The following is an 8,734-nucleotide window of genomic DNA, read 5'->3' as shown; positions in this document are numbered from 1 at the left end:
GTTGTGTTCCTGAACATCAGGTCCTCCAGGGAGCCTTTTCATTTTCACTTGAGGACTGCTCCAGTTCCTCCCACCCCAATACACTGATTGGTTCTCAAACTGTTTTATTCAACAACCTCTTTAAGGCCCCCATGACCCTCACTTCCCCACATTGCCCAAAGGAAAAGGGGAAAAAAAAAGGTGTTCGCATGTCATTATAATGTGAAGTTCAGGAGAAGGAGCAACATTTTACTCTGATTCATCTACTTCAAAAGCAAAATTAGGGCTGTGTGTTTTTGTTCTGTTTTGTTTTTCTTATCAAAGTTTAGAATGCCAGAGTAGAAAGAACAGTGGGAGAAAGAAGCAGATGGAAAGGATCAGATCGGACAGATCCTAAGGTTGATAATAAGAAATGAACCTTAGAGCTTATCCTATCCAACCCTTTCATCTTATAAGATAAAGAAGAGAATCCCAAAGAGGCTAAGGAACTTGCTTGAAGCCTCATAGGTAATAAGCAACACAGATAGTATGTCAAAACAAGTTTAGGAAAAAAACAAACCCTAGTCTAAGGGAATGCTCTTGGAATTCTTAACCTTCTTCAATGCACATTGCCATCTCCAGGCACCAAGTGTCCACATGGTTTGCCCAATAAAATGAAGGCTAAGGACATCCTTCCCTCTTTGAGTGATGATGCAAAGTTTAGGCACATTCAGAATGTTCCTGGAATTCTTGACCTTCTTCAATGTCACATCTCTATCTCCAGGTACCAAGTGTCCACTTGGTTTGCCCAATAAGATTAAACACAAGAACATCCTTCCTTCTTTGACTGATAATGAAAAGTTTAGACTCATTACCTTGTTGGCACTCTATATTCCAATCAATGGAGGAAATTGTGGTAAACAAAGGTTCTATGTCTTACATTCCACCTTCCCCTCAACACCCCATGTGTCTTTGCACAGTCTGCCCATCTGTTCCTGAAATATTTTCTTTCCTCACTTCTGCTCCAGCTCCCTGCATATTTCAACTCAATCGTTTCCTTTCCTAGAGGCTTTCCTTAATTCTCTCAGTTTTTAATTCCTGATTTTAATCTGACTTTCTTATCCACACCCCCAGCACTGGGCACATAGTAGGAGCATCATTAATGATTGTGGGTTGCTTTATTACTTGAGTTGACAATTATTAATCATATTGGGTAAAGAAAATAATGAGAAAAAAGTGGGCTGATTCTCAGAAGTTAGGCAGGGCATCAGCTGATTTTTTTCTGCCTCACAATGTTGCTAGGATATTAGGTTGTCAACAGAATGAAACACTACCATCATGACTACCAAAAGGAGAGACCAAGAAGAGAACTGAGCATACCCGAAGAAGAAACTGAATTTAAAACAAATTTCAGCAGAAAGGTAACTTGTAAAACAAGGTAAGTCATCTTAGAAAACTTTATCAGATATTGTCTAGGAAAGATCTATACATCCTCCCAGGAGTTTTCATCATACACTGGATATGAGCCATTGGGTCACTAAAAATAGAAACTAATGTCTCCTCTGCAATAGCCTAGAAAGAGTCTACATGATATAAGAATTAGCTTTCCCAAGAAAGAAATGTAGCTGGAAAACTTGTGTCCTCGAACTGCAGGAGCAAGGGAATGTTTTTGGTTCTGTTAAAAGACTGGAAAATGGAAAAAAATAAGATATTGAGATGAGACAGATGCCTGTTTGAAGTAGGTTTGAATCAGAAAGTCATTAAAGTAAAATGTATCCCAGCCAGCATGGTGCCCTGAGTCCATGCTAAAGGAGACTAGCAGTAAATAAAACATTTCTAGTTTAATTTATCATTTTTTTTAACATGGATATATGACAGAAATGTGATTTTTACCCCTTCCCCCCCATAAAATCTCAGAATTATAAATGGACTCAAAATCCAAGCTTTGGGTCTTCTCTTTCCAGGCAATTAAACCATCGTCCAGGGGACTTTGAGTACTAACTCTACTGAGTCAATAAAAGGTAATATTTTCTATTCAGCTCAAATTCATTGAATCTCATAACAACGAAGTCAGCAACATAGAATTGATTGTGTTTCTTCAGTCCACCCGTAGGTGAGCTGTTTGTGGTAGAACTTGAACTCTTGGAAGACAAGGATTTTTTTTCATCTTTGTCTTTGTTATCTCCAGCACCTAACACAGAAGACAGGTAGAAGGTGCTTAATTGATGATTGTTGATGCATTAGTCAGTAGTCTGAGATGATGCATCACTAAGTACACTTTGCTTATTATTCGCTTCTACTGTGTTCATTTTCTACAATTCAGAAGTAGAGAAAAGGAAAGTTTTAGGGGGTGAAGGGAGAGAAGGCATTTAGTCATTCTGATTCCTATTCCTAGCTGGTCCTATCAAAGCCAGAGACTGAGTCCCAAATCCCTAATCCACTCCCTCTTAGTCACCAAAAGACAGAAAAAGAAAATTCTCAGAGAAAGCCATTTGAGATCTTACCTGATTCATCTGCTTCAACAGCAGCCAAATCTTAGTCACAGCTACTTTGAACTTCTCATTCTGAAGCTCTGAGGAAGGAAAAAAAGCAAAGGAAGAGGGTCAGCCATTTGCAGCTCATCATAAGTTATCATGTAGTCATGCTCAGAAATAAGACTGCCTGTGTAATGTTGCTCTCTGAGCCTTACTGGACCAACACTAAAGGGAAACGGGAAGAGTGAGTGCCAAAATTACCCACATGATGAAGGATAGATGGATGGACTGGCTCACTACATGGTTGGCCAATCACTAGATAATTAATATAGTTACCTATTCTTCTCACATTAGGGTTTATCCCAAAAGCAAAGGCTCCAATCAGGCTGGAATTTTATCATTTCTTTTTCTTTTTCCTTCTTGCAATAGGAGAAAGATGAATCCAAAACAGTTAAGCCTTGGGCCTAACAAAATGTTTAGCAAAAAACTTTCTTGCAAAACAGGTGCTTCTTCAGACTGGGAAGCTACACTACTACAGGTAAGATATAGAATGATGGAGTTTTAGAACTGGAAGGGCTCTTTGAAGTCATATTATCCAGTTATTTTTTAAATGCAGGAAACCTTTCTGCAATGTTACAGAAGAATGATGGTGCAAAATCTGCTTCGACACATCCAATGACAATTAGCTCATAAGGGGGTTCCTACTCCATGCCAATTTTTACAAATATTATTTCATTTGGTGCTCACAAAATCCTTGCAAATTAGGTGTTATTATTACCCCCATTTTACAGTTGAGGAAACTGAGACAAATAAATGTTAAATGAGTCACCCATGGGATGTAGTAAATGCCCAGGATCCTATTGGAACTCAGGGCTTTCTGACTCCAGGCTCAGTACTCAATCCACTCTGTTACCAGCTGCCTCTGGTACTTCTTGAGGCTAATTGTTTCACTGGTAAACAGCTGATGGAAGAATTTTTCAAAACTTCATCAGCTAGGTCCCAATTAGTGCAAATAAAGAATCCCCTGAAGTGATCTAACTACTTGAATCTGAATTATGTAGCTGTATCAGGTTCAAACCAATGGCCATATTTTACATTGTTATAAGCTCAAGGAGTGAAAATTCAAATACAGGGCACCATTTCAGAGGATTCATTTTACACACTACTTGAGACACTAATAGGGACCTAGCTGTAATTTAGTTAGAGCTGCTTTCAGAAAAGTTATATATACAAAACCATAGCTCTGACATCTCCAGAGGAGTGACCATCTCTATTTGACCAGAGGATTATCTGGAAAGTTCTGAGACATCTAGGAAATCTGAATAAAACTTCAGGAAATCCAGTGGTTTCTGATAAAATATCAAAAAGAATATCATTCTATCCCTAAAGGAAACCCCAAGCTCCTTAACCAACTGCAAAAATTAAATTGTAAATTCATCTAAGAATAAGTAATTACTGATCTCAGTTTTTTGCCTATACCTTCTCTTTCTATACTTGGTTTTTCTATCACTTCCTGAAAGTTAAAAATCATCAGGAGGAGTACTGATCCTTTACCCTTGAGTTGATGGTTTGAGAAATCCATCTGAAGCGATTACCTCCAATTCTCTCCTCTCCATCTTAAACTGTTTGTAATTGGGCTTCCAACCTCATCATTCAAATGAACCAAATCATTCCAATGTTATCAAAGATCTCCTAGCTTGCCAAATCTAATGGTCTTTTATTTTATTTGACTTATTTGATTGTTTCTTTTCAGTCTTCTTAGATGAATCTTCATCCATGGGAAACTCACTAATTATTAGTGTCTCCCAAGTTTTTGCCCTGGGTCTCTTCTTCCTTATACTATCTCACTTGGTGGTCTCCTCTGCTTCTATGGGTTCAATTGTCATCTGTATGCAATCAGTTCCTAAAACTATATAAACATCCTTGTCTCTCTGCTGAATTCCAGCTCTGCATCACCTACTTTTTGATATCTTAAACTGAACAAACCTCAGGCATCTCAAACTCAGCATGTCCCAAAAAGAAATCATTTCCCCCAAACCCTTTTCTCTTTCCAATTTTTCTCTTACTAAGGAGAACACCATTATCTTCCCAATCACTCAGGTTCACAACTTGTGTCATCCTTGATTCTTCACTCTCATGCATGCCATACATATCTAATACATTGTCAAATGTTATTTCTACCTTCATAACATCAGTCAAGCCCCCATCTCCTGTTGCCTAGACTTTCAAGAACCTTCCAATGGGTCTCCCTGTCTCAAATCTCTCCTCCTTTCAAGTTATCTACTCAGTTGTCAAAATGATTCTCCTAAAGCAATGATCTGATCATGCCACCCCCTACTCATCAAACTGTGGTGGTTTCCCAATACCTCCATGATCAAATATAAAATTCTCCACCTGGCATTTAAAGCTCTTCATCAACTGTTCTCTTCTTTACTCTTAGCCCTCTATGCACACTATGTTCTAGCTACAGTGGCTTATCTGTTGTTCCCCACAGAGTCCTCCACTTCCCATCTCTAAGGTTTTGTACTAACTGTCCCTTATATCTGGAATACAGGAAGGTAAACTCTTCACCTCTGCCTCTTAGCTTCATTGACTTCAAGACTCAGTTCATTGCCACTTTCTATAGGAATCTTTCCTGATCAATCCAACTACTAGTGCTTTTGCCTCTGAGATACTTATCATACAATCTGAATATACTTTGTATGTTCCCAATTATTTTCATGTGAGTTTCCTGAAGGCAGGGAATGTTTTTGTCTTTCTTTGCATCATAAAGCTTAATATAAAACCTGGCACACAGTAAATGCTTAATAAATGTTCATTGATTGTTAAAATCAAAACTGTCTTCCCCTGAAATCTCTTTCATCCTGGATCTGGCCTGTCTTTCCACCAAATTGCTCATAGTTATCTCTCTCTATTGCATGTAAAAAGCTAAGACTTCCACCAGGATCTAAACATCTTTGTCCTACTGCTAAAATCAGACCTTCATTTGAAATTCTCATTTACCTCATAGAGTGAATGTTCCTGTTGCTGTTTATTAATTTGTTCTTGTAATGGTTATGGATCTATTAAGCTTAATGATGGTTCAATGCATTCCTAGATCACCTAAGATGGAGTCACTCACATTCCACTTAGAAAGTTATCAATTTTAAAGAAGCTATATTATTTATTCAAAGATGAAATCTAGTCTTCTCCTCCCATTATTATTACCCATACTCTACCACCATATTGCCACAGTTATTACTCATATTAGTCTTATTCAAGAAATAAATAATTGACTCATGCTCTGGAATATGAGCCACCAATATTCCTTATCTATAGCAGAAAGCATCACCAAGAATACCCAGATTTCAAATCCAAGATTTGGGTCCTATTTCTGAGCACCATACCCCAAAGGATATTTCACACAAGAAGCAGAAGCAATTTGCCTAGTCTCTTAATGCTAAATGTTCAGTGGTATCTAGGTGACAGTGAATATAGCACTGGATCTGGAGTCAGGAAAATTCATTTTCCTGAGTTCAAATCCAGTCTCAGACACTAGCTGTGTGACCTTGGGCAAATCATTTAACCCTTTTGTTTCAGTTTCTCATCTACAAAATAAGCTAAAGAAGGAAAGAGCAAATCAATGCAGTCTTTTTTTGCCAAGAAAACCCCACATGGGGTCATGAAGAGTCAGATATGATTGAAAAATTACCAAACTACTGTGATTCAAGATTTTAGATCTGATCTCACAAGGGCAGTATTTAGTTTTCTGAGCCTCTAAACAAAAACATAATGAAAGCTCAGCGCTTGCCCAGAGTTGAGAACTCAGGGCTATCTGAATTTGGTTACTTTCTCTCTGAAAGCATAGTTCCTTGCTTCTATACTCTTCCTTCTGCCAGCAATGGGGCTTATAAAATAGTCATCCAAGAAAAGTTACGAATAGTTGGAATGAAGAGAATTTTTTTAGGTGCTTCCTCTCCCAGGGACCTCCCCTTCACCTGAAGCTCAACACTTTTCCTCAGACTCATTTTTCAGGAACTTTGCTATGAGTCCAATAATTGGTGATTGGATAGCGTCATGGTGGAATTTACTCCTTCTTCACCTTTGGTCCTCTTTGCTGATCATCCTTTGTTGCTTCAGCTTTTTTCACTACAGCTCATCCTGTGCTCCTGAGATGAGGTTCTTCTGCTCCTTCAGCTTGTCTACAGAAAGTTCCAGCCTGGTGCTAAAGGGTTCTACAAAGACTGGTGGCCAAGCCCACAAGGCAGACCTCATTATGCCCCACTCTGGCTGAGATCACCAGTGCTGCCTCATGTCTCTTGATGGGAGATGGGGAAGATGGCCTTTTCTCAGCTGATGGGCTTAAATACATGCATACACATATGTGTACATAACCCATTGTGTAGATCCATTTCTCTTCATGAAGGGGTATTGCAATGTGTTCCCTCTAACAATCCAACCTCACACTCATGTAGGGAACTTAAGTAAGGTGCTGAGTTCACAGACCATTCCCCTACTCCCAGCTTTATTATTCTGAATATCTTTCAACCTAATTCAGGAATATCAATGATCATTTCTAATCTATTCAATTTCCCCCTTGGAGGAATGCATTAACCCATTGTTTCCTGAAATGAATTTAGCTGATATAGTGAAATAATAAGGGGAATGAATGAGGAACCCTCATTTCTCAATGCCCCCACTTCAACATCTCTAAAATATAGCTACTAACCACAATACCCTTGCCTCTTGCATCAGGATAGTATACTACTACTTCCTTTCACACTCCCTACATTCCAAGCAAATTAACCCACTTGCTCTTTCTCCCAAATGCAGAATTAAATCTCTTTCCCCTGTGCCTTGCATAATCTATTCCTTATTCCTAGAATACACTTGCTCCTTACCTTCACTTTAAAAAGTCTATGTGTCATCATCAACCCCAAACTTTCCAGAATCCTTTCAGTCATTCATGTTCACTCCTGATCAAATTATTATATATTCACTTGCCTGTTTGCAAATATCATCCAGTAAGATGAAGGCTCCTTGAGGGTAAAAATGTTTTGTTTTGTTTTTGTTTTCTTGTTTTGTCTGTGTTCATAGTTTCTTGCACATAATAGGAACTTGATAAATGTTCATTGAATTTAAAATTGAATTGAACAAGGAGATTCCATTCAACAAACATTTATTAAAGTTTACTGTGTTGCAAATCATTGTACTAGAGATTAAGAATACAAAGATAAACATGAAAAATAGTCCCTATTCTAAAAAAACCCCTACATTTGCTTGGGATGGAGCCTTAGAAAAATCCGATGCCCACAATTAACCCCTGTCCCATATGCTTTAGGATTAGAGGCTCATAAAAACATAGATAGATCTTCAAAGCACCTCAGAAGCTGTAGTGAGTTCACTTGATATTTTTTCTCCTTTTGGACCTTCTTTTGTCTTAAACTAGGCCAATCAAAATTTGTTTTTTTTTTAATAAAAGGATTCAAACTATTGCCCAAACTATTGTTTCCCAACTTTGTAAAAAATTTATAGCTTTTAGGGAGATAGAGTCATTTCTGTAGAATCCAGTGAGAATTCACTCTGCTCTTCAGCCTCCCCTTGCTGACTCATCATAAATGTCTGTTTTCCTTCACCAGAAACTAACACCAGGACGACGATGCTATTTGAAAAGAATCATGGATACTTATGATTCTAAGCCTGAATGGGAGAAACTGAAAAGGCAATATGCTCTCAGTCTCTTCTACAAATATTTCCTAGGTAAGTCTTATTCATTCAACCTACAGCAAGAACCTAAGGAAATCATTTGGATTCTGCAACTGAAGTCAGGTGCAGAGAAGAACAATCCCAGAAGCATCCCCTCAGCCACTTGGGTAGTAGTATTAGAATGCTTTGCTGGCCAAGTGTTCAATGTGTCACTGGTCAACAGGAAGTAAAGAGTCAGGGGACAAATCAGGAGAATTTTCAGGAAGGGAATTATGAGCTAGTTAAGAAAAAGGTAAGTGTTGTATAAGTTGTTCACTGTCCAACTTAAATCCCATCTTTTCTGTGGAGTCTTCCCTGACTAGCCCTCTTGAAGCCCTGATATATGTTTGTTTGTTTTTTAATTTTAGACCTTCCATTGCATACAGTTTAACTAGCAATCAATTCATACTCATGGTATTAGTTGCTGTATTTATCCCCAAATAAAATAAGTTGGGTTTTCTCTCCTCCCCCCAAAAATAGTTTAACTTAAAAATAGGGGTCATGTTAAATTTATTCACACATACCATCTAACAGCAAAGGTAAGTGCAGGATAAATGCTTAGTTATCAGATCTTATAA

At 38.1% G+C, this 8,734-nt stretch overlaps 1 long non-coding RNA gene across 1 annotated transcript; it reads left to right on the top strand.

Annotated features, from left to right (window-relative positions):
- Nucleotides 1-1,242: 1,242 nt before the first annotated feature.
- Nucleotides 1,243-8,164, top strand: LOC107649863 (uncharacterized). Its single transcript, XR_001624281.2, has 4 exons — nucleotides 1,243-1,396; nucleotides 1,923-1,979; nucleotides 2,862-2,970; nucleotides 8,051-8,164. It is a non-coding gene; the product is annotated as an uncharacterized LOC107649863 (long non-coding RNA).
- Nucleotides 8,165-8,734: the final 570 nt, after the last annotated feature.

The sequence above is a fragment of the Monodelphis domestica genome, chromosome 8, assembly GCF_027887165.1.
Source record: "Monodelphis domestica isolate mMonDom1 chromosome 8, mMonDom1.pri, whole genome shotgun sequence".
NCBI lineage: Eukaryota > Metazoa > Chordata > Mammalia > Didelphimorphia > Didelphidae > Monodelphis > Monodelphis domestica.
Note: the sequence above shows the minus strand (reverse complement) of the source record. Positions and strands in the feature narration are given on the sequence as shown.